The sequence below is a fragment of the Oncorhynchus clarkii genome, chromosome 28 (assembly GCF_045791955.1).
Source record: "Oncorhynchus clarkii lewisi isolate Uvic-CL-2024 chromosome 28, UVic_Ocla_1.0, whole genome shotgun sequence".
Lineage (NCBI taxonomy): Eukaryota > Metazoa > Chordata > Actinopteri > Salmoniformes > Salmonidae > Oncorhynchus > Oncorhynchus clarkii.
This window is the reverse complement of record NC_092174.1, coordinates 25,562,653-25,586,870: the sequence shown is the minus strand read 5'-3', so window position 1 is coordinate 25,586,870 and position 24,218 is coordinate 25,562,653. Positions and strand designations below refer to the sequence as shown.

At 43.3% G+C, this 24,218-nt stretch overlaps 1 protein-coding gene and 1 pseudogene across 2 annotated transcripts in view; both read left to right on the top strand.

The window, feature by feature from the left end:
- Nucleotides 1-5,002: 5,002 nt before the first annotated feature.
- LOC139386737 (oxysterol-binding protein-related protein 1-like) lies at nucleotides 5,003-24,144 on the top strand (annotated as a pseudogene).
- LOC139386832 (oxysterol-binding protein-related protein 1) overlaps nucleotides 12,268-24,218 on the top strand; it is a 40,138-nt gene continuing 28,187 nt past the window's right edge. For both annotated transcript variants that reach the window (XM_071132680.1, XM_071132679.1), the window contains exon 1: nucleotides 12,268-12,534. The gene's annotated coding sequence lies outside the window, so the exon portion shown is untranslated. The remainder of the gene's footprint in view (nucleotides 12,535-24,218) is intronic.

Sequence of the window (24,218 nt, the reverse complement as noted above, 5' to 3'; positions counted from 1 at the left end):
CTCCTCTGAACAGTTGATGTTGAGATGTGTCTGTTAATTGAACTCTGTGAAGCATTTATTTGGGCTGCAATGTGAGGTGCAGTTAACTCTAATGTCTGCAGCAGAGATAACTCTGGGTCTTCCTTTCCTGTGATGGTCCTCATGAGAGCCAGTTTCATCATAGCGCTTGATGGTTTTTGCGACTGCACTTGAAGAAACTTTAAAAGCTCTTGAAATGTTCCGTATTAACTGATCTTCATGTCTTGGACTGTCGTTTAACTTTACTTATTTCAGTTGTTCTTGTCATAATATGGACTTGTTCTTATTATGGGCTATCATCTGTATACCACCCCTACCTTGTCACAGCACAACTGATTGGCTCAAACGCATTAAAAAAAGAAATTCATCAAATTAACTTTAACAAGGCACACCTTTTAATTTAAATGCATGCCAGGTGACTACCTCATTAAGCTGGTTGAGAGAATGCCAAGAGTGTGCAAAGCTGTCAAGGCAAAGAGTGGCTACTTTGAAGAATCTCAAATATAAAATATATTTTGATTTGTTGAACACTTTTTTGCTTACTACATGATTCCATATGTTATTTCAGTTTGATGCCGTCACTATTATTCTACAATGTAGAAAATAGTAAAAATAAAGAAAACCCCTTGAATGAGTAGGTGTGTCCAAACATGTAACTGGTACTGTAGATTTATAAACTGGGTGGTTCGAGCCCTGAATGCTGATTGGCTCATAGGCGTGGTATAGACTGTATACCACAGGTATGACAAAACATGTCTTTTTACTGCTCTAATTATGTTGGTAACCATTTTATAATAGCAATAAGGCACCTCAGGGGTTTGTGATATGGCCAATATAGGACAGCTATATATAAACTCAGCAAAAAAAGAAACATCTTCTCACTGTCAACTGCATTTATTTTCATCAAACTTAACATGTGTAAATATTTGTATTAACATTACAAGATTCAACAACAGACATAAACTGAACATGTTACACAGACATGTGACTAACAGACACTATGGAATAGTGTCCCTGAACAAGGGGGGGTCAAGATCACAAGTCAGTCAGTATCTGGTGTGGCCACCAGCTGCATTAAGTACTGCAGTGCATCTCCTCCTCATGGACTGCACCAGATGTGCCAGTTCTTGCTGTGAGACGTTACTCCACTCTTCCACCAAGGCACCTGCAAGTTCCCGGACATTTCTGGGGGGAATGGCCCAAGCCCTCACCCTCTGATCCAACAGGTCCCAGACGTGCTCAATGAGATTGGGATCCGGACTCTTCCCAGGCCATGGCAGAACACTAACATTCCTGTCTTGCAGGAAATCACGCACAAAACAAGCAGTATGGCTGGTGGCATTGTCATGCTGGAGGGTCATGTCAGGATGAGCCTGCAGGAAGGGTACCACATGAGGGAGGAGGATGTCTTCTCTGTAATGCACACGGTTGAGATTGCCTGCAATGACAACAAGCTCAGTCCAATGATGCTGTGAAACACCACCCCAGACCATGACAGACCCTCCACCTCCAAATCGATCCCACTCCAGGCCTCGGTGTAACGCTCATTCCTTCGACGATAAACCCAAATCCGACCATCACCCTTGGCGAGACAAAACCGCAACTCGTCAGTGAAGAGCACTTTTTGCCAGTCCTGTCTGGTCCAGCAACGGTGGGTTTGTGCCCATAGGCGACGTTGTTGCCGGTGATGTCTGGTGAGGACCTGCCTTACAACAGGCCTACAAGCCCTCAGTCCAGCCTCTCAGCCTATTGCGAACAGTCTGAGCACTGATGGAGGGATTGTGTGTTTCTGGTGTAACTCGGGCAGTTGTTGTTGCCATCCTGTATTATCCCGCAGGTGTGATGCCCGGATATAGCAATCCTGTGCAGGTGTTGTTACACGTGGTCTGCCATTGCGAGGACGATCAGCTGTCCGTCCTGTCTCCCTGTAGCGATGCCTTTGGTGTCTCACACTACGGACATTGCAATTTATTTCCCTGGCCACATCTGCAGTCCTCATGCCTCCTTGCAGCATGCCCAAGGCACGTTTACGCAGATGAGCAGGGACCCTGGGAATCTTTCTTTTGGTGTTTTTCAGAGTCAGTAGAAAGGTCTCGTTAGTGTCCTAAGTTTTCATAACTGTGACCTTAATTACCTACCGTCTGTAAGCTGTTAGTGTCTTAACGACCATTCCACAGGTGCATGTTCATTAATTGTTTATGGTTCATTGAACAAGCATAGGACACCCTTTACAATGAATATCTGTGAAGTTACTTGGCTTTTTACAAATTATCTTTAAAAGACAGGGTCCTGAAAAAGGGTGTTTCTTTTTTTGCTGAGAAAGGTGTGTGTGTAAATATATATATATATATATATATATATATTCACACACACATATACACACAAATAAAGGAAGAGTAACGTAGGCCTAACCCCAGAGAGATATGCCGGTGGCATGCTATGACACCAATATGTAGTTCTTTATGTTATATGGCTACTGCATCTGCTATACAGATATAGGATGTACAGAAGGAGTCTAATTCGTTAGCTTTCAATCAGAATATTCTTTATAAAGACGAGCATTACTTTGTTAGATTATAGGAGTAACTGTGGTAGGCCTGAAACTCACTTCCTCACCTCAAGTTCGCCTGTCAGAGTCAGTTGGAGCGCCAGGGCGCACTGCCTTCATATCATAGGCCTGCAGTAGCTAAAGCTCAAAAATAGCCACACCATACCAAACCTTCACAAACATTTCAAAACTAAGTCAAGCCATTGTTTATACAGAAAATGTGAGCAGAAGTGTGAATGTAAACCAGGGGGTGGGGGTGGACCTCCCCAAAGAAAAAAAGTTTGCCAACCCTCCACTATTCTTGACCCCCCCATCAAACTTAAATCTGTCCCCAAATTAAATATATAATTTAACTTTACATACTGTATACAGCATTCACTTGTATATTATATTGGTTTTTAATCAGTGCGATACATTGTGTATCTCTCTATAATAATAGACACGTTTTGGAATATTTAATTTAAACAAAACTATGAGGACTGAGGTACAGTAACTACTGTTAAAACACATTTAGCGGATTTCAGAATAATATCTATCTCCATCTTTCTCCCTAAAAGGTCCCTGTAGAGGATTATATCTGCTGGTTCCTTAAGAAATGGTGGCCTCTTTCTGGCTCCATTATCTTATCATTTAAGGAGGATTATGTTCAAGAGCACACTCGGTCCAGACTGACGTTGAAGAACTATTACAGCTTACAATAATTACAAATCTAATTAGAGGGGAAAAAACTCAGCATCATTCTCTCTGACCAGGTCTGGTTTGATGAATATGGTTTAATTAATGCATGCGGTGGAGTGGTGTGTTTTTGATACCTTCTCTTTCTCTGAATCAAGTTCAAAGCCATCATCATGGTCTATTAATGACACTTCTAGAATACACTGAGTTTATTTGTCCGGAGTGATTCTAAATGGGGAAAACTGGCATAGAATTCAAATAAACTAAAAAATGAACTAATGAAAAGGATTGCATAGGGAGAATGAGTATAAGCAAATGTCCACATAGGTCACCACTATTCAGTCAAAAGCAAAGAAGCTCTCTACCTTCCTCCCTCCCTGAATACTAAGTTACAACTACACTCATCTCTGCCTGTCACGTCATTTCCTAAGTGGCCTCTGGTCACCCCCTTGGAGCGGCCCTTAATGGTGTGCCATGCCCTGCAGTGTGCCCGACTTTCAAAGCCCCAGGAGAGAGTGTGTGGCCCCCTGCGCCAGACAGGAAAATGACCCTCATTAGTTTCAATGGCTGCAGACGGGCTTCCGGGACTCACAGCATCACTACTAACGAGACCGCTCTCTGTCTGTCTGCCTTCCAGGGTCCTCATTTATCAACCTTGCATACATTTCTTACTAAATTCTGGTATACATGTGGAGATTGTAGTATTTTCTTGCCAAACAAATTTATCAAACTGTTTCACGCAACATATACACATTTCCATTGATAAAATCAGAGCCACACTATATTTATGCTCTCGTGGACGAGCGCTACGACCCAGGCTGGAAAACGCCCTCCATTCACCTTTTTATCATAACAAAAACACCCTAATTTGTTGTATGATTTTGAGATGTTGGAACTGGATCATGATAGACTCTAAAAGAAAGCGCAATGGCATTTTGATCACATTTATTTCAGATGTTTTCGGAATGTGGGCAGTGCTGTCCTAGCTTCAGGAGGAAGCAGGTTACAACATTGGCGTGCCAGGACCGAGAAGAGAATTTACTGGGCTGAGCGGGAGCTGTCCTTCCATAGGTGTGGGAGGGCAAAAAGACCAGAGGTGACAGAAGAGAGTGCTACGGTTGGAGTGTAGGGTTTGAGCATTGCCTGAAGGTAGGGAGGGGCAGTTCCTCTTGCTGCTCCATAGGCAATTACCATGGTCTTGTAGTGGATGCAAGCTTTGACTGCAAGCCAGTAAAGTGTGCGATCTTGGGAAGGTTGAACACTAGGCAGGCCGGGCTGCAGCATCAGGATGAGGAAGGGGTGTGAGAGGGGGTGCTTTGGGATTATTCAAGATACTCTTGAACAAGTTGGGTTTCAGATGTTTTCAGAAGATGGGGAGGGACTCTGCTGTCCTAGCTTCAGAAGGAAGCATAACCTGAAGGTATGGAGGGGCAGTTCCAATTGCTGCTTCAAGTACCATGGTCTTGTAGTGGATGCGAGCTTTAACTGGAAGCCAGTTGAGTGTGCAGAGGAGTGGGGTGATGTGGGAGAAGTTGGGAAGACTGAACATCAGGTGGGCTGTAGCATTCTTTATGAGTTGCAGGGGTTTGATGGCACAAGCGGCGAGCCCAACCAACAGCGAGTTACAGTAGTCCAGATGAGAGTAGACAAGTGCCTGGATTAGGACATGTGCCACTTCCTGTTTGAGGTAGGTTCATGCTCTACGGATGTTGTAGAGCATGAACATGCTGGAGTGAGTCACTGCTTTGATGTTTGCAGAGAATGGATGTTTGCAAAGAACCACAGGGTGTTGTCCAGGGTCACGCCAATGTTATTTGCGTTCTGGGAGGGGGAAACAGTGATGGAGAGGTCCTGGAGTGGGCAGCCTTCCACAGGAGGAAGAGCATCGCCGTCTTGTCGAGGTTGAGCTTGAGGTGGTGGGCAGACATCCAAGCTGAGATATCTGCCAGGTATGCAGAGATGCGTGTCACCACCTTGGTGTCAGAAAGGGGGGGAAGGAGAAAAATAGTTGAGTGTCATCCACATAGCAATGATAGGAGAGACCATGTGAGGATATGAAGAAGCCTAGTGACTTAGTGTATAGAGAGAAGATTAAAGGGCCTAGAACCGAGTCCTGGGGGACACCAGTAGTGAGAGAAAGGCGTGCAGACACAGATCCTCTCCATGTCACCTGGTAGGAGTGGCCTGCCAGGTAGGATGCAATCCAAGACAAAGCCTGAGACGCCTAGCCCTGAGAGCGTGGAGAGGAGGATCTGATGGTTCACAGTGTCGAAAGCAGCAGATAGATCTAGGAGGATGAGAACAGAGGAGAGAGAGTCAGCTTTGGTAGTGCAGAGAGATTCCGTGACACAGAGAAGAGCTGTCTTAGTTGAGTGACCCATCTTGAATCCTGACTGGTTAGGGTCAAGAAGGTAATTCTGAAAGAGATGGCGAGAGAGTTGGTCAGAGACAGCGTACTCAAGTGTTTTGTAAGAAAAGATACCGGTCTGTAGTTTTTGACATCAGAGGAGTTGAGTGTTGGTTTCTTGAGAAAGGGATCAACTCAGCCCAATTTGAAGTCAGATGGGATGCAGCCAGTGGTCAGGGATAAGTTGATGAGGGAAGGGAGAAGGTCTCCAGAGATGGTCTGGAGAAGGGGATGGGGTCGAGCGGGCAGATTGTCGGGCGGCCGGACCTCACAAGTCGCAGGATCTCATCTGGTGAGAGAGGGATGACTTTGTCAACCACTTTGAAAAGAAGGTTGACGACATCCGCTCCTCATTCACTCAGCCTATTGAGTCCACTGGTCCCACTCACAGAGAACTACCTTGACCGCTTTGTAGGGAGGGAGGGGGTGGTGGATTAAGGGGGGAAGAGAAGGTGGAAAATAGTTTCCTAGGATTAGAGGCAGAAGCTTCAAATTTTGAGTGAAAGAAAGTGGCTTTAGCAGCAGATACAGAGGAAGAGAAGGTAGAGAGGAGGGACAAAGGATGCTAGGTCCTCCGGAAGTTTAATTGGAACTCAATTGTTGCTCAGCTGCCTGCAGTCCTGTTCTGTAAACTCGCAATGAGTCACTCAGTGACAGAGCAGGAGGAGAGGGCCGAGGCAACCGGGAGGAAAGGGGACAGTGCGAGTCAATGGAAGCGGAAAGGGAGGAGAGTAGGGTCGAAGAGGCAGAATCAGGAGACCGGATGGAGAAGGATTTAGCAGAAGGGAGAGATGATAGAATAGAAGAGGAAAGAGTAGAGAGAGAGAGAGAGAGAGAGAGAAAAGATTGGGATGGCGCATGGCCATCTGGATAGGGTGTTGAGTGGGTAGGGTTAGAGGAGAGAGACAGAAAATAAAAAGTAGTGATCAGAGACCTGAAGGGGGGTTGCAGTGAGATTAGTAGCCTAACAGCCTCTAGTAAAGATGAGGTCAAGAGTATTGCCTGTCTTGTGTGTGGGAGGGAACTGGAAAAGGGTGAGGTCAAACAGGCAAGGGAAAGAGTGCAAGGGAAAGAAATGAATCAAAGGCAGATGTCGGGAGGTTGAAGTTGCCAAGAAGAACGGTGAGCCATCATCAGGAAATTAGCTTATCAAGGTGTCAAACTCATTGAAGAACTCTCTAAGGGCACCTGGTGGGCAATCTACCACCTGGTGGGCGATGTAACTTTTTGGACAAACGACCAAATTCACATAGAAATGTGAGTTATAGATCTCTCATTCCCATTGAAAGCAAATATAAGAAGCAGTAGCTCTGCTCTATGTGCTCTAATTCTATGCTAAGGTCTGTGTTTCATGTAGGCTTACCCTGGTGTGACATTTTGATAACCATGTAAATCTCTATCGGACAAGGCAACTTATAATATATTTGGCTGTATTTACTCTCAGATTCGAAAATTCTAATTAGCATCAAAGTAGACATGCAAAACTACAAATCCCTGAAAGCTCCTTCACATCATCTCTAGCTGACACCTTTGCTATCAGTTATTGTGTCAATTTAAAACTTTCACAACACAGTTCACAGAATTGTCAATTTAAAGAAATGTTGCCAATTTATTCATTACTACATTTAGCTAACATATAGTTAATCCAGAGGTTCTTACCTCAGCAGGCTTGTCCAGCTCGTCATAGCATTTGTAAGTCCTTATGATAACCACATTACCAGCTAATTAGCATTTAATTTGTGTGTGTGGGGGGGGGGGGGGGGGGGGTGTAAATACAGATTAATATATTGATCAAATGTCCCCTTGTCCTAGAGATTTACACAGTTATAAAAACATCATGACAGGGTAAGCATACATGCAACACAGCCCTAATTTGAAGTGTTTCTAATATCCTCTATGGGAAAAATGAATGGTGGCAAAACAATTGGAACCATTTCCCTGTTTGATGGCTAGGTTTTATGGGTATTAGGACTCTGTGGTATTATATTATAAAACACAAAATGAGGGAGTGCCATGTCTGGCTTCCTATCCGGTCTTTGTAAATGCCAACCTTTTCGGGAAATCTTATTGGTGCACACAAGCTTTAGAGAATTGTATGTGCGTAGGCACCTTTGATAAATGAGGCCCCAGAAAAAGTGGGCAAGAGTTGGCATTGCTTTACTTTTTTTCCCTTCCAGGTAGGCTTGTGTTTTAGTGTGGAGGTAAAAATGATAGAATGACCTCACACAAATAATAACTTACAATAATTGTTTACCTTAAAACAATCTAGGAAGCTTGGGGTTGATCTTTCATTGACGAAGTGTACATTTTGTCTAAAGCCTAATGGCCTGAACAATGAAACCACACATAGGGTGGGGTTCATTGCAATAGTTCCATCTAGCGTACTATTGGAGAACAACACTTGCTCAAATGCGTGAGAGCATGTTCTATTAAATGGCTTTTCTTAATTCTCTGTGATTTTGAAATTTAGATAATCTTTGTTAAAAACACATTTTCTAGAAATAAACGTTTCTTACAATGACGATGAAACGCTTTAAATTGATCACGTGTGTCCACAAGTTCCAGTCCTTGTCAGCTGAGATCCAATTTCACGATATGCGCTGTCAATTGTCAACGCAACCTTTTCTATAGTGGATGTTCTTTACTGCGAAACGAATGTAAGTTAGAATATATGTCCTGCTCACTATTGAAATTAAGTTAATAACGAACGTTTAGAAGCAAAACAGTCTAGCGTAGCCGACCACACACTCCTCTAAAACGTGACTTTTCTGTGGGCGACTGTTGCAACCACCAAATATTGATTTCAAGCCCCGGAACATAGGCACATTTCCCGGATATCAAAGCTGATTGATTAATGTTTTTTTAATCACCTGTTGCTCATGGAATCTAACAATAACACTTTGCCCAGGTGAGGTGAGTCGATATGAACCCAGAAGTGTATTTATTTTCATGATGCTTTTCATTATTTTCATATGCTAATTAAGTCACAGCACAAATTGTAACGTTGTTGCAGATTTAGTAAGTGTCAGTCTGTAATGTCAGATAGGCTACATCAATTATTGAGCAATTTGTTGTTGTCAGGTTGGATCTGGCCTGCTACTTTGGACACAAAGATGTTGTGAAGGAGTTACTCAAGGTGAGAGTACAGACTTACTTGTCAATTGTTAATGTATTACACATAATTTTACTTATAGAGTACTTAGTTGTATTCAAATGAACGTTTAAGCATTGTGTATGTGTGTTAGGATGGTGCTGATGTGAATTTGCAGAATAACGTGGGAATAAACATTTCATAATTTCATGTGCTTTTTCCAGTACTTCCACGTGTGTACAATATAATGTGTGTTCAGGTGTGCGGTATGCACAGCTACTTAGTATTGCATTTCTATGGATAATGTAATCCTGTTTCTTTTACAGGAAGTAGTTATTTTTATGTTATGATACCTGTGCCACTATCATCTACGGGACAGCCCAGGTCCCTAAATCTGTCTACGAGGATAATGAGACCATCGCCATGCACGAGGGTAAGTTGTGTGATTGATGGTCTCGCTTCATCCCTGCACTAGGTTGTGTTCAGTAGATGAAAAAAGTTTTGAAATGGCATGGTATTTTCTGAACTTGTCCAATAAGAACACACATTTTCAGTGGGTCGAGCGAGATTTTAAACAGAATGAGATGGGGAGGTACTTCGTGAACTTGTACAATAAGTACACATATTTTCCTTTCCGTTGCATAACATTTTACTACTGTTTGCCCTACTGAACACGACCCTGGTTTACAAACCCTATTTCAATTGTGCACAGCTGCAGAGATTAGAGAGGAGAAGAGGAAGGAAGCGAAGCTTCTGGGGGTGGACAGAGAGGGAGACATCTTCAGCCTGTCTCAGCTGGTCAGCATCTGATCATCCCTGGCCCTCCACTGAACCTCTCAACTTCAAGGTGGAGTAGAGTAGAAGCCTGGCTTTCGGCTGACTGCCCAAATGGTCTTCTTGATGATTAACACTGTATATCATGTTACATTTCATCTTACATTGTCATCAGCTTGGTTACTGACTTTGCAATTGAAGAGGTCAACCTTGTCCTTCAGGAGAGGATGCAAGATTCTGCCACAAAAACTTGTTTGGTTTTATACAAATTTAGTTTGCACATTTATCAATTGCTTACATGCAGAGTTAACTTACATGTGTCATGCATGTTAAGTGAATGTATAGACACCATGTGCTTAATTCATTCATTCACTTTGGATGTCTTACCTTTCTCAGCTCTGCAAGATGCGGCCTCCAGACATCCACTGTAGAGACCTGCCTACAGGGGGCAGAAGCAGTGTGTGAGAAAGATGCTCAAGTCTGGAGCCAGCCCCAGCATCAAGAATGAGCAGTATGTAGCAACTGATATGTCCACTGAAGAAATTAAACACATTATTTTTATAACTATGGAATACCTTTTTAATAAATATTAAATAGGCTTGTGACTTGCATGTTTGCATGGATATTACTTTACGAAGAGCCTGGATGCAGTTTCAAATCACTTGCATTTCATAATGTATAGAACAGTCATATAGATTTTGCCTAACATTTACAAAGCAAAATCTACTTAGTTGGTGTCTATGGTGAGTCCCAAATGACACCCTATTCCCTACATAGTGCACTGCCTTTTACCAGAGCCCTATTCTCCCTGTTAAAAAGTAGTGAACTAGAATAAGGTTCCATTTGGGACGCATATGTGTTCTATTCACTGCCTCCCTCCCTGTCAGCTAGCAGGATGTCATTGATAAATTACTGATAAATGGCTATGTTCTGTTGCAGACCAAACCGTTTTTGACCTGGCCTGCAGTGAGGAGATTAAGCAGATTCTGGTGGGCAGTCATGACAAGGTGAGATGCGAGAGGAACATTGGAGCAAAAAGCTGCTGATTCTGTGAATCTACTGAAACAAAACAAAAAATTATTCCGCTAGAGGATACGACTTGTGTTGTGCCGAACTTTGAAGGCCTATGGAAAGTATTTGTGTGTCTTTTGTATTTATTCTAAGCAAATATTAATATATTTTGAAATATACTGTACAATCTCGAACAGAATGGAATTAACTACTATAGAATTACTATATTTGGGAACTGATGTTTAGTGTTTCTGAAACTTTAGAAAACTGATATTGTAATGTAGTGATGCTGCGTTTGACCCTCAGAGTGCCAGTTTTCTGGGATGGCATTCCTATTGGGTGGTCATTCAAACGGAGTTATATTCTGGTATCCAAGACAGTGAGTCTTTAAGCTACTTCCACCCTTACTCCCCTATCCCTCCCTCCCTATTGGATACACAGCAACCTGCTCCTCTTTCCCCTGAAGAGCCTGAGGCAGTGCAGGGATATCTTTGTGTGTTTGTTTCCAGAACGGATACAGTGGTTGGTGTCTGACAAGGCTCTAAGGATCTGATGAAAGCTCACTGCAGAGTAGGTAGGCACCAGGGCACTGTGTTCTCCATGCTCTACCACACATTAAGATGTGGACAGCACAACAGACAGTTAGTTAACCTTTCACTGTTATGTACATGCCTACCCTCCTCCATCCTTGCAATGCATATCTGTCACATTATGTTGACATTAGAAAAACCTACTGTCATATCTTTAATGTCTATTGTTTTTATGTCTGTCACTCATTTAGATTGTACGTCATTCATGTTCCTCTCCAGGTTAAAGCATGGGACTAGTGCCTCTTCAGCCGCCAGTGCTTTGATCTTTGGTCTCCATCACTTTAAGGTGTCATCCAAGATGGATCCAGAGGCTATAAGAAAAGTGATGTTCTCCTAGTATAGATTATGTGGTTTGGGACAACGTACTTTATAGTTTACAACACATAGGCCTAGTTCTGTGGAGTGTTTTTATTTGTGCTTGTATGTACATGTGTACAGAGATGCTTGGATGCCCTGGAGGAGCATGTGGCCAACAGCAGCTGTCACTACCCAGAAGCAGACAGATGAGGAGGGGGATGAAGATAGATCTTGGCGACCTCACAGACTCCCTCCAGGTCAGATGAAGTCAACACCAGCGGATCCCAAATATTTCCGTTCTGGAGACCACCAAATCACTATCAAAAGCTCTTGATCTAAAATAAATAAACACTAAAACATTTTGCAGACCATCTGCACAGCGGACCACAGGTTGAAACCACTAGTCTACACGCACACACACAGACCGGAACTCAAACCAACACAGATTCCAACTTCTTCAGGGCTAGCCAATCACAGAGTTCCATTGTTACCTTATTTTTAATATTCTACTCCAGAAAAGTGACAGTTGGTTTCAGTTAGCCTTGCTTGTGTGAACACAAGCTAAGCTAGCCCAGGCCCATTCAGTCGTATTGATGCTTACACAATTGTTTACAAGTGGGCTGTGTTCTTATTGGCTCATGCATTCATGGTGAATGGGTTATAGAAGCCCCTCCCCCTGCTGTGACTGGCCAGTAGCTGTGTGACAAGGGAGGGGTAGTAAACTGAGGGGCTGTGTATGTGTAGAAGGGAGGGTTTGTTTGTGTGTGTGCGCACCTGTCCTCGCGACCGTGCCCTTGGGACATCAGTAGAACAGAGTGGTAATCACTAGCGAGCCTGTAGCAAGGACACAGCCGAGCAAGATCCGCTTTTATGCTGAGCTCTGCACTCTGCTTGCAGATCAGTGCAGGCACACACACTCACACACGCTCTTGCTTAAGGGAAACGCTAGGCATTTGGAGACGGAACTGTTGCACGTGCATATTAACACTCAAGCAAAGACACATGCTTTCACACTCGCACGCACGTACGTACGTTCACAGAGGCAGGCACAATTCTACCACCCAGCAGAGCATCCCGAGGACAGGAGGAGGAAAAGTGACAGCAGCACCCTCTATCCACTCAGGTACAGACAAACATCTTCCCTTTGTTTTTCATTGTCTTCTGAACTACTATGGGTCTATTTGCATTAGGCTGCTCTTTATAAACTGTGCTTGTTTCATTCTGAAGCTAAGTACTTGAAGGTTGTTCAAGTGAGAGTTTCTTAAATGTATTTATTTGACCTTTTATTTAAACAGGGATTCACCATTTAGACCAGGGTAGGGTCTCTTTTGCAATATACGTAGATCATTAAAAACAGGCATTTTACATTCAGAACAAGTCATCTTGACTGCTCTGATGGTGAAGTGTGCCATTGAGTGTGCATGAAGAGTTTTTTGCATAGTGTTCAGTGCATTTACAACTTTTATCTGGTAATATGCATTTTATGACATTGGGTTTTATTGCAGTGTACTCTGTCATATTGTTAGAGCATTATAAGAGGTACCTGACGAAGAGCTGAAACTGTTTGTTTTGATTAAAAAAATGAGTTGTGAATTTGTAGAGGATTTAGCAATACATTTTACATACAGTAAGGACAAGCTGTGCTCACAGCGCTGCTGTGTTTAGTGAACTTGGACTTCAACATCTGGTGCTATGACATTTCCAGAGGGAAGGTTGTATGACAATAGAGTCCCTCTGCAATACAGAAAGAGCAAGGCTGAAGTCCTGGTTTGAATGTAGTAAGTCACTGATGATATGACTGCAATAATCAGCCAGTATTTCAGCAGCTTCATGGTAAGAAACATACACTAAATGCCACCTTTCCAACAAGTCCATGTTTCACATTAGTGCCCTGCAAGAGCATCCCTGGTCAACTAAGTGCTGTTATTGTGAAGTGGAAACATCTAGGAGCAAATATGGCTCAGCCGCGAAGTTGTAGGCCATACAACCTCACAGAATTGGACCGCCAAGTGCTGAAGCGCATAGTGCGTCTGTCCTCGGTTGCAACACTCGCTACCGAGTTCCAAACTGCCTCTGGAAGCAACGTCAGCACAAGACCTATTCGTTGAGAGCTTCATGAAATGGGTTTCCATAGCAGACCAGCCACACACAAGCCTAAGATCACCATGCGCAATGCCAAGTGTCGGCTGGAGTGGTGTAAAGCTCGCGGCCATTGGACTCTGGAGCAGTGGACACATGCTCTCTAGCGTGATGAATCACGCGTCAGCATCTGGCAGTCCGACGGACGAATCTGGGTTTGGCGGATGCCAGGAGAACGCTACCTGCCCCAATGCATATTGGCAACTGTAAAGTTTGGTGGATGAGGAATAATGGTCTGTGCTGTTTTTTTATGGTTTGGGCTAAGTCCCTTAGTTCCAGTGAAGGGAAATCTTAGCACTACAGCATACAATAACATTCTAGATGATTCTGTGCTTTCAAGTTTGGGGAAGGCCCTTTCCTGTTTCAGCATGCCAATGCCCCCATGCACAAAGCAAGGTCCATACAGAAATGGTTTGTCAAGATCAGTGTGGAAGACTTTGACAGGCCTGCACAGAGCCCTGATCTCAACCCCCTCGAACACCTTTGGGATGAATTGGAAATCTGGCTGCGTACATGTCTAATTGGCCAACATCAGTGCCCGACCTCACTAATGGTCTTGTGGCTGAATGGAAGCAAGTACCCGCAGCAATGTTCCAACAGCTAGTGGAAAGCCTTCCCAGAAGAGTGGAGGCTGTTATAGCAGCAATGTTCCAACAGATAGTGGAAAGCCTTCCCAGAAGAGTGGAGGCTGTTATAGCAGCAATGTTCCAACAGGTAGTGGAAGCCTTCCCAGAAGAGTGGAGGCGGTGGTATAGTAGCAAAGGGGGGACCAACTCCATATTAATGCCCATTGGAATGAGCTGTTCGACAAGCATTTGGCCATGTAGTGTATGTCTGGAAAAAGTTTATTTCCTTCTCACCTTTTCTGATTTAAAAATGACCGTTTTGAGCTGGCATTCAAATGAGTGGTCGGATACAGTGGTCGGATACATTGCCTTCTGCTTGCTGATCCTGGGCTAGTGCTGTCTGATAGCGCTCAGAATATCTAGCAGCGTTCTAGAAGATTCTATCCATAGTAAGCAATGCAAAGTGAGTGTCATAAACAAGGCTCACTGGCCAGACAGTCGAAACGGGATTGGTTGCTTGGACAACGGATCACCGAGATGTCTGAACAAGCACAACGATGTGTGTCGGCTCCATCTCTGAGTTGGATGTGTGAGATCAGACTAATGGGATTAAGACACCTAGCAGAGTGTCCAGGAGGTAGAGATGGACAGTATTAACATTAATCCATTTATCTCCATCCCTCTGTTCCTACCACGGCACAGCTCTCACTACTACTGTTTCTACTGTTGCAGCTGCTGCCTAAATAGCCATTCTTTGCCTGTTGATGATGATGATAATAATTTGATTGGAGCTCATATTTGTCCTATTTCACACATCTACAAGTGTGTATTATATGCATGTCTGAATTGGAAATGAGTTTTTTGCATATCCCAACTCCACCTGAGACCCTCAGAGAGGGTGATTAATAGTGCCCTAAGTGTTTCCTGACTGTATCTGACCAAGGAAAACTCAGGGCCACAGTCATGTAATACTGATGAATCTGGGGGTGTTTCCGGACTGCTTAACTGATCAGGAAAAACTCCTGACCCCATGTCATGTTGAAATGGTATGGCCAGAAGATTTTCCTGACAAAGGAAACATTATGATCAGGATCCAAAGTTAACATTGAGCCACATGTTGTTGGGTTTGTTGTGATTGTTGTTGTGTTATGAGCAGCTTTTAGTTCTCACAGATGTGTGATATGAAGATGATGTGAGTCATTTGGTGGTTTAGATGCAGTTCCAGTCCCCTCTCCAGTGGGTGAATATTCCCTGACCCAGATCATTCATTATATCCAGATTTGGACTATTATCAAAGAAGTCCAAATGATTTATCTCAGGCAAGGAGCGAGAGCGTGTGATTGGCCTTTGAATTGTGGATGTCTCGTTTGTCTTTGTTTTTCCTGCTTTGTTTTCCAATATAGACTTGATATCACAGTAGTGACTGTATTGTATGTAGGCGGTGCAGAAACTCCTTAAAGTGGAGTCTGATGCTCACACACACACACACGTCTGTGCAACTGTCTCAGTAACATCTTTGACACCGATCTCTGCCTCACACCTAAGTCACAACAAAAACACTGGCTCCATGTTATATATATATTTTAATCTGTAGGAACAAGAACAACTGCTGTCACTTGGTTTTTGTCACCAGTATCAGTGGTTTTGTGTGAGACTTCTAAAGTCATTCACGTACAGTATGTCCACAAAACAGAATGACAGCCGCCTCCAAACCCTCAGGGAACAGCATCACAGACAGATGCCAGGCAGCCATAACCCCTCGTCTCCTCAATGAGTCACCCTGTCTTTCATCTCTCACCAGGGGAGATGGTGACCTGAGCCCAGGTCTGCACCCTGCTCTCCGCACTGACCTCTCTCAGCGGGCCAGCTCACTGCATGGGACCTGAAGATTAACCTAAACACTTCCTGTCATGTTTCTTTTACAGTCTGAATTTCGTCGCTGTGATCACAGCATGTGACCAGGCTGTATTCGGAGGTCAAATGTTCAGATATGTTGAAAATACAGTTGATGTCGAAAGTTTACATACACTTAGGTTGGAGTCATTAAAAGTTGTTTTTCAACCACTCCACAAATTTATTGTTAACAAACTATAGTTTGGTTATGACAATCAGATTATTTCACTTATAATTCACTGTATCACAATTCCAGTGAGTCAGAAGGTTTACATACACTAAGTTGACTGTGCCTTTAAACAGCTTGGAAAATTCCAGAAAATGATGTCATGGCTTTAGAAGCTTCTGATAGGCTAATTGACATCATTTGAGTCAATTGGAGGTGTACCTGTGGATGTATTTAAAAGCCTACCTTCAAATTAAGTGCCTCTTTGCTTGACATTATGGGAAAATCAAAATAAATCAGTCTTAAGGTACAACGTTCATCTGTACAAACAATAGTACGCAAGTATAAACACTGTGGGACCACGCAGCCGTCATACCGCTCAGGAAGGAGACGTGTTCTGTCATCTAGAGATGAACGTATTTTGGTCCAAAAAGTGCAAATCAATCCCATAACAACAGCAAAGGACCTTGAAGATGCTGGAGGAAACAGGTACAAAAGTATCTTTATCCACAGTAAAACAAGTCCTATATCGACATAACCTGAAAGGCCGCTCAACAAGGAAGAAGCCACTGCTCCAAAAACACCATAGAAAAGCCAGACTGTGCAACTGCACATGCGGACAAAGATTGTACTTTTTGGAGAAATGTCCTCTGGAGTGATGAAACAAAAATAGAACTGTTTGGCCATAATGACCATCATTATGTTTGGAGGAAAAGGGGGACGGTGGCAAGACGAAGGACACCATCCCAACCGTGAAGCATGGGGGTGGCAGCGTCATGTTGTGGGGGTTGCTTTGCTGCAGGAAGGACTGGTGCACTTCACAAAAAAGGTGGCATTATAAGCCAGGAAATGTACGTGGATATATTGAAGCAACATCTCAAAACATCAGTCAGGAAGTTAAAGCTTGGTCGCAAATGGGTCTTCCAAATGTACAATGACACCAAGCATACTTCCAAAGTTTTGGCAAAATGGCTTAAGGACAACAAAGTCAAGGTAGTGGAGTGGCCATCACAAAGCCCTGATCTCAATCCCATAGAACATTTGTGGGCAGAACTGAAAAAGTGTGTGCGAGCAAGGAGGCCTACTCCGTTACATCAGCTCTGTCAGGAGGAATGGGCCAAAATTCACCCAACTTATTGTGGGAAGCTTGTGGAAGGCTACCCTAAACGTTTGACCCACGTTCAACCATTTTGAAGGCAATGCTACCAAATACTAATTGAGTGTATGTAAACTTCTGACCCACTGGGAATGTGATGAAAGAAATAAAAGCTGAAATAAATCACTCTCTCTACTATTATTCTGACATTTCACATTCTTAAAATAAAGTGGTGATCCTAACTGACCTGAGACAGGGAATTTCTACTAGGATTAAATGTCAGGAATTGTGAAACTGAGTTTAAATGTATTTGGCTAAGGTGTATGTAAACTTCCGAATTCAACTGTATAATAAATAGAGATGACTTGATTAGAATGTTCAGTAACATTGCACTCTACTAAACAGACCCCAGGACCTTTCGTTGTTGTTTCCATGTTTGGTTAATTCTACTCCATTATGTAAATATGTTTAGTTAAATGCACAATTGGGAGGGTAGTGAAGAGACGAAACCCCTTAGTGCCAAAGAACCCCATTTAGATGTCAACACTGTACAGTAGTGTATCTAGTATTCAATAGGACCCGTTTGCCCCAGAATCTCTTTCCTCTCTAGCGTGAAAACAAAGTTAAAGCTTGCAGCTTCAGGGTCCCGGGCAGCGAGACTGGGAGCTGTGATTCTCTGAGGCTTTCGAAAGAGTACAATACAGCCACAGAGCCTCAGCGGAGCTTGAAATAGCGCTGTGTGTGCTGAGGCGAGAGGCTGGAGGGATGGGATAGGGGGAGGAGAGGAGGGTAGGAGAGAAAGAAAGCACTGGGGCACGTTACACAACAAAGTATTCCCGGATGGTTCTCCAGAGCCAAGCTACCGCTTCAGATGGTCTTGTGAGCCTTGGCTCGGGCTCCTGCTGCAACGTGAGCTCAATTAGTTTCTGTAGCTACATAGATGAGCAAGACTACCTTGTTCTGAGTAGAGAAAATGTAGTATTTACAGGTGCTTATTTCACAGGCAGAGTGAGAATATGCTATTTGTAAGGATGTTTCATCTGGTGGATATAAAAGGCAGCATATGTTATGCTAATCAAAATGGCAGTTTCTCATCATTTATGTCCTAGATTTAAATCTAGAATGTTCTACTGTTGATATTCCTTGATCTAAGTTGAAAATGGAGAGGGGTAGATGTGGGGGATAAAGCATCTTTCAGCATTAAACAACTGGCCATGGTCAATAGAGAGGCTCATTCCTAATTGAAATGTCCTTGTATCTGATATTTTCCATTATTTATGGTATATCTAAGCAAATCCCCTTCCAGAGCATACAGACTGGAACTAACCCTGACCTATTTAAGACAGCATCTGGTTTTGTTCTCCTTCTCGCTACAGTACCAACTCTCCCTAACCTCCATTGAGATCTCTAGAGGATGTCTTTTTAGCTGATGTGAATGTGTTGACAGGCCTACTGCACTGTAACTTGTATGGGGGGGGGGGGGGGGGGGGGGGGGGGGGGACTGTGGACTGTGGACTGAAATGGACTGTTTCTGACACTATGGTGCCAGACAGCAGAATCAAAGGCATCTATTCAGCAGAATGTCAAAGGCATCTATTTATAGGATGGATATAATTCACCCGCATTTCTTAAAAGAAATTGATGTTCCACCCTTCAGAAAGTGAGTCCCAATTCTCCACCCCCAAAGTGTGGACTTGCCCACTCCCATTTGGGAGAAGGATGAAAAATCAGGACTCAGCCATTCTACATTCAAACTAGACTTTTTGTAAGTCTTACACAAGGAATGGGTTTGACAAAAATGAATCCTGTTGTATTGAATTCAGGATTCAATTTTGATGTGGTTTCAGGTATTGTATATAAAACATGTTTACCTGGCCTTTTACCTTGTTTGATGTGTTGTTCCATCAAAGGACGGATGGAAAGTAAGGACCCTATCTGTTGTGATAAATTCACCTTTTTTGCATCCCACCTGCCAATCTGATCATCTAATGATCACAAATAGAGCTCTTTTTGAAGCAGCTCAGCACAACCTGTATTAGCATATTGATTCACAGGAGTCTTCCTCATCTCTCTGACCTCAGCCGCAGCACTGGAGCAGGCTGGGGTAATTAACATTGGGCTAGACTCCAATTAGAGCTATAGAGAACAGACAGACAATTATAATATACAGACAGTATATTATGATAATTGTCTGATCTATCGTCTGGGTTAGAAGGGATGGAGAATGTTTTTGTATGAATCAGCACCTACTATTGTGAACTTACAAGGCAACGACTTTGAGTTTTCAATTTACCATCTACCTATGTAAGTGTCCTGACATTTTAAGAAACAATCTGAGGACTTCAACATTCTGCACTCTCCAGTGACTCTTCTGGTACTGAAGGGTTTTTGTTTATCGTCCTCTGTATTCTCTCTTGGAATTGCCATCTGGCCTCTGGGTTTAAAGTGGTTATTTTACCTCCTGGTTATGTTCAAGAGCCATGATATATAATATTCACTAATCCTTTACGTCATCATATAGAATAGATAACAAGTACCCTCTCACTGTTTGTCCCCCTACCTCTCAGGTAGCTATGACCTAGTGGTTATTAAATACGTTAGTGTTTTGCAGAGGTTGTGGTATTGTTTGTCCACATGCCCTTTTGACTGTGATGACAACAAGCTCAACAATGTGTGCATTGTACCAGAATAAGTCATACAGTAACGCACCAAGGTGAATGTCAGACAGCCACAATAGTTTGTAATAAAGGAAACATCACCTATTATTAGAAACTGCCCCTCGGTATGTGTGTGTGTGTGTGTGTACATGATTGTGTGTAGGCTACGTGGGCAGTGTAATGTGAAACAGTTCTTCAGGCAGGATAATTGACGTTTTTTTTCTCATAACTTTAATTGAAGATGGTGGCCGCTATCTCAGATTTACTGGCTCCAGTTTCTGATGGAGACAGCTGAGGCTGAGGCTGAGGCTGTTTGCCTGTCATCCTTTCCCATGGTGACTTTGGCATCTTTTCACTCTGTGGAGACTTGACTCACTTTGTTTTTGTCTTCAGTTACTGTGCTTTCTTTACTCATGGAATTCAATCAACTTCCCCCTCAGTAGATCAGTAGGGAAAGTATTTTAGATCAAGTATTTATTTATTTACCATAGTACTTATTTTCTCTGGAAACGCATCAAAGGAGAAACTGTAACTCGAAGTAGGTTGACTTTCTTTCCAGCGGTCTCTTGAGTGGTCAAAGCCCAGGTTCTGACTTATGCTGATGCTTGGTAAGAGTTTTGTTTTGTCATAGTGCCTTTTTATACTGTCCTCCTGTTAGTGGAGGATCCATAACAGCAGCATCAGACAGGGGGGAATGGCCAGCAACCGAGCTCAGGTTGCCCAGGAAAGACACTTGATCCTGGCCCACATTGCTCTATGAGATGGGGGTGTTTGGTTCCGAGTGGAGGAAACTGGATCTGTAGGACGGGGTTTAGAACAATGACCTGCCTACCCCTCAGGAGCAGCTTCAACTACAAACTCTACAGAGGGAGTGATCAATACCACACAAACACATCTCACTGTTTATCAGATCTATTAAAACAAATGTCAAATTAATGTTGTGTGGGATAGTGTTTATTAGGGCATTCTATGCCATGTCTTGTCTAAAGTGCCAACGTGTGTGTGTGTGAAGTTGGAACAGGAAGTAGAGGAGAACAAGCTACGGTCAGAGGCTCTCCAGACGTTAGCTACAGAGCACCAGGAAGTAGACCAGCAGTCCCTCTGTAAAGCCAAAAAAAACACACTCACAGAGGATGACTGCTATGATGCCCTGTCAGGTCAGTCAAATCCAACGGGTCTTCATTAAACACTTGATGCATCCCAAACGGCGTCCTATTCCCTATATAGTGCGCTACTTTTGACCAAAGCCTAATGGGTAGAGCACTAGAAGTGCACTATATAGGGAATAGGGGCAGTATAAGTTCTCCAACATCTGATATTTTCATTCAGAGTATTCAGATTTTTAATTGCAGGCTATCCTGTTTTTCTTTGACCTCTAACTGTTGTTGACTCGGATCATTTCTGAAAGACCTCTATAAACACCTCTATACAAAACGATCTATTAACGCTTCTGGAGTACACAGCCAGTTTATAGTTTCAACGTTTCTTTGCACAGGATACAGCAGGTGTAAAACAGTACAGTGAAATGCTTATTTACAAGCTCTTTCCCAACAATGCAGTTCTCAATATTCAGTATCAAGGTGAGAGGAAATAATATAAAGTACGAATATAAAGTAAGAAAACACACGAAGTACGAAAAGAAAAAGTACCAGTACCATAATTACAATGTGCAGGGGGTACTGTATATGTAAATGTGTAAAAAGGATACATATTAATGGTAATATTAATCAATATAGCAGCAGTGTAAGTGGTGAGTGGGTTTGAATAAATAATGGGTTGACTATCGTGGCTCTGCAGCAATTAACTATAAAGCTGAGTTGTCCTTCTGTCTGAATTGTTCATTGAAACTATCTGGTTCCCTAACCATAGCTCGTCCCCACTCTTGTCAGAAGTGAAAAGCACTTCCCCTGTGGAGTTGTTTCTGTGTTGAAGAATAGGCTGGATCCTATATAGACGCATTGTTTATTTTTATCAGCAGCACAGACACCTTTAGGCTCCAGCAACACATATTTCTCCAGCAGACAGTAGGCTCTGGGGATGAGGGAGATTTCACTCTTTGTTTTGTCCTTTATACTGTAACTGGTTGGCAGTATTCTTTCGCAGAGAGTTAATAATTGTGTTGTATGATTTTATGCTGACTGCCATAGCAATGGGTAGCCTATCCTTCAGATGGTCCTCGTAAACACACATTTTCACCATCTTTGATTATGCAATATCATAAAACCTCAATTGTATATGGATTGTTCATGACCATAGGCAGTTCTATCACATGAGAACATCACACAAAGAGCAAGTTGAAGTTAAGAGCAACTTTAGAGTGTGTGTCTCAGAACATAATTCACCTCACATCCTCAAGCGCCCACAGCTTGGTCCATTGCCCCAGAAGGTCCCCAGGGCACCTCAGCCACCCCAGTCTCCCTTCACATCTTCCTGTCTAATGACCAATCCCAGTGATGCATTACACAGCTGGTTACCCAAACTGCTACACTGGCTAATTGTCTCCATGTTGGGCTCAAATAATTGCCCTTAGAACTAGTGTCGAAGAGAAGTAACAACCTCAAAATGGCCTCTGCTAATGAATCCCAAGGCTGAGTCAGCTAGCTGTTGCTTCTTCTTAAGGCTGAAATATTATCCCTTATTGAAAAGATATAGAAGAATTTAACAAGATTCTTATGTTCTACCTGGAACTTGTAAGTAATACATATGGCAACAAATACACATACAAGATTCATAGTAATATGTAATATGACTTAAATGGGTGGATGACATTTAGACATAAATGAAATGTTGCACGTATTGCATAAAAAAAACATACAAGAGACATGTAACCTAATCGTTCTAAGGTCTCTCATACATGTGACATACACATTTCTAGCAACTTAGATCATAGTAATAGCAAGCTGTTGCAGGAGACATTTAAGCTAAAAGCCCATTTATGCTTATTTCGAAAATGCGATTCCGAGGCTCCGGATGTTTGCGGAGGTCAAATTGAGCTCCATACCGCATCACCATGCACCTCCCAAGTGCTCTAACAATGCTGAGGGCTCAATATACTGTAGCTATGAATTGACACGATTGCTTGACAGTAGGTGGGTGCGGGAGGTCCTGTATAAACACAAACTCACTTCCTTGACAACTTACTTCACAACAGCTCTGCTCCACGAAGCGCAAGAAGTATGAATGCCCTGAGTTCTGCAGAGGCCGTACCACTGTAAATGGTGTACGGCCACTGCAGTTGTCGTATTGACCATGCAGAACTTTTAAGCCATCTAAGGTCTCACATACATGGGTCATGCACATTTCAAAGCACTTCCATACATACCACTGTCTGACGTCATTGATGCATGCAATGTTACTTATTGAAGAAAGAAGCAAGTAGTGCCCAACAAGGTAACCTGTCTAAATAACTATCGCCCGTAGCACTTACATCTGTAGCCATTAAATGCTTTGAAAGGCTGGCCATGGCTCACATCAACACCATCATCCCACATACACTGGGCCCACTCCAATTCAAATACCACCCCAACAGATCCACAGATGACGCAATCTCTAATACACTCCACACTGCCCTCTCCCACCTGGACAAGAGGAACACCTACGTGAGAATGCTGTTCATTGACTATAGCTCAACATTCAACACCATAGTGCCCTCCAAGCTCATCACTAAGCGCGGGACCGAACACCTCCCTCTTCAACTGGATCCTGCACTTCCTGACAGGCCGCCCCCGGGTGGTGAGGATAGGCAACAGCACATCCGACACACTGACCGTCATCACGGGGGCCCCTCAGGGTTGCGTGCTTACTTACCTCATGTACTCCCTGTTCACCCACAACTGCGTGGCCACGCACGACTACAACACCATCATTAAGTTTGCTGACAAGACGACAGTGTTTGGCCTGATCATGACGACGATGAGACAGCCTATAGAGAGGAGGTCAGTGGCCTGGCAGTGTGGTTCCAGGACAACATCCTCTCCCTCAATGTCAGCAAGATAAAGGAGCTGATCGTGGACTACAGGGCATGTCCCCATCCACATCGACGGGGCTGTAGTGGAGATTCAATTTCCTCAGGGTCCACATCACTAAGGAATTATCATGGTCCACACACACCAACACAGTCGTGACAAATGCCCAACAACTCCTCTTCCACTTCAGGAGGCTGAAAAGATTTGGCATGGGCCTTCAGATTCTCAAAGTTCTACAGCTGCACCATTGAGAGCATCTTGACTGGCTGCATCACTGCTTGGTATGTCAACTGCTTGGCATCCGATCGCAAGGCGCTACAGAGGG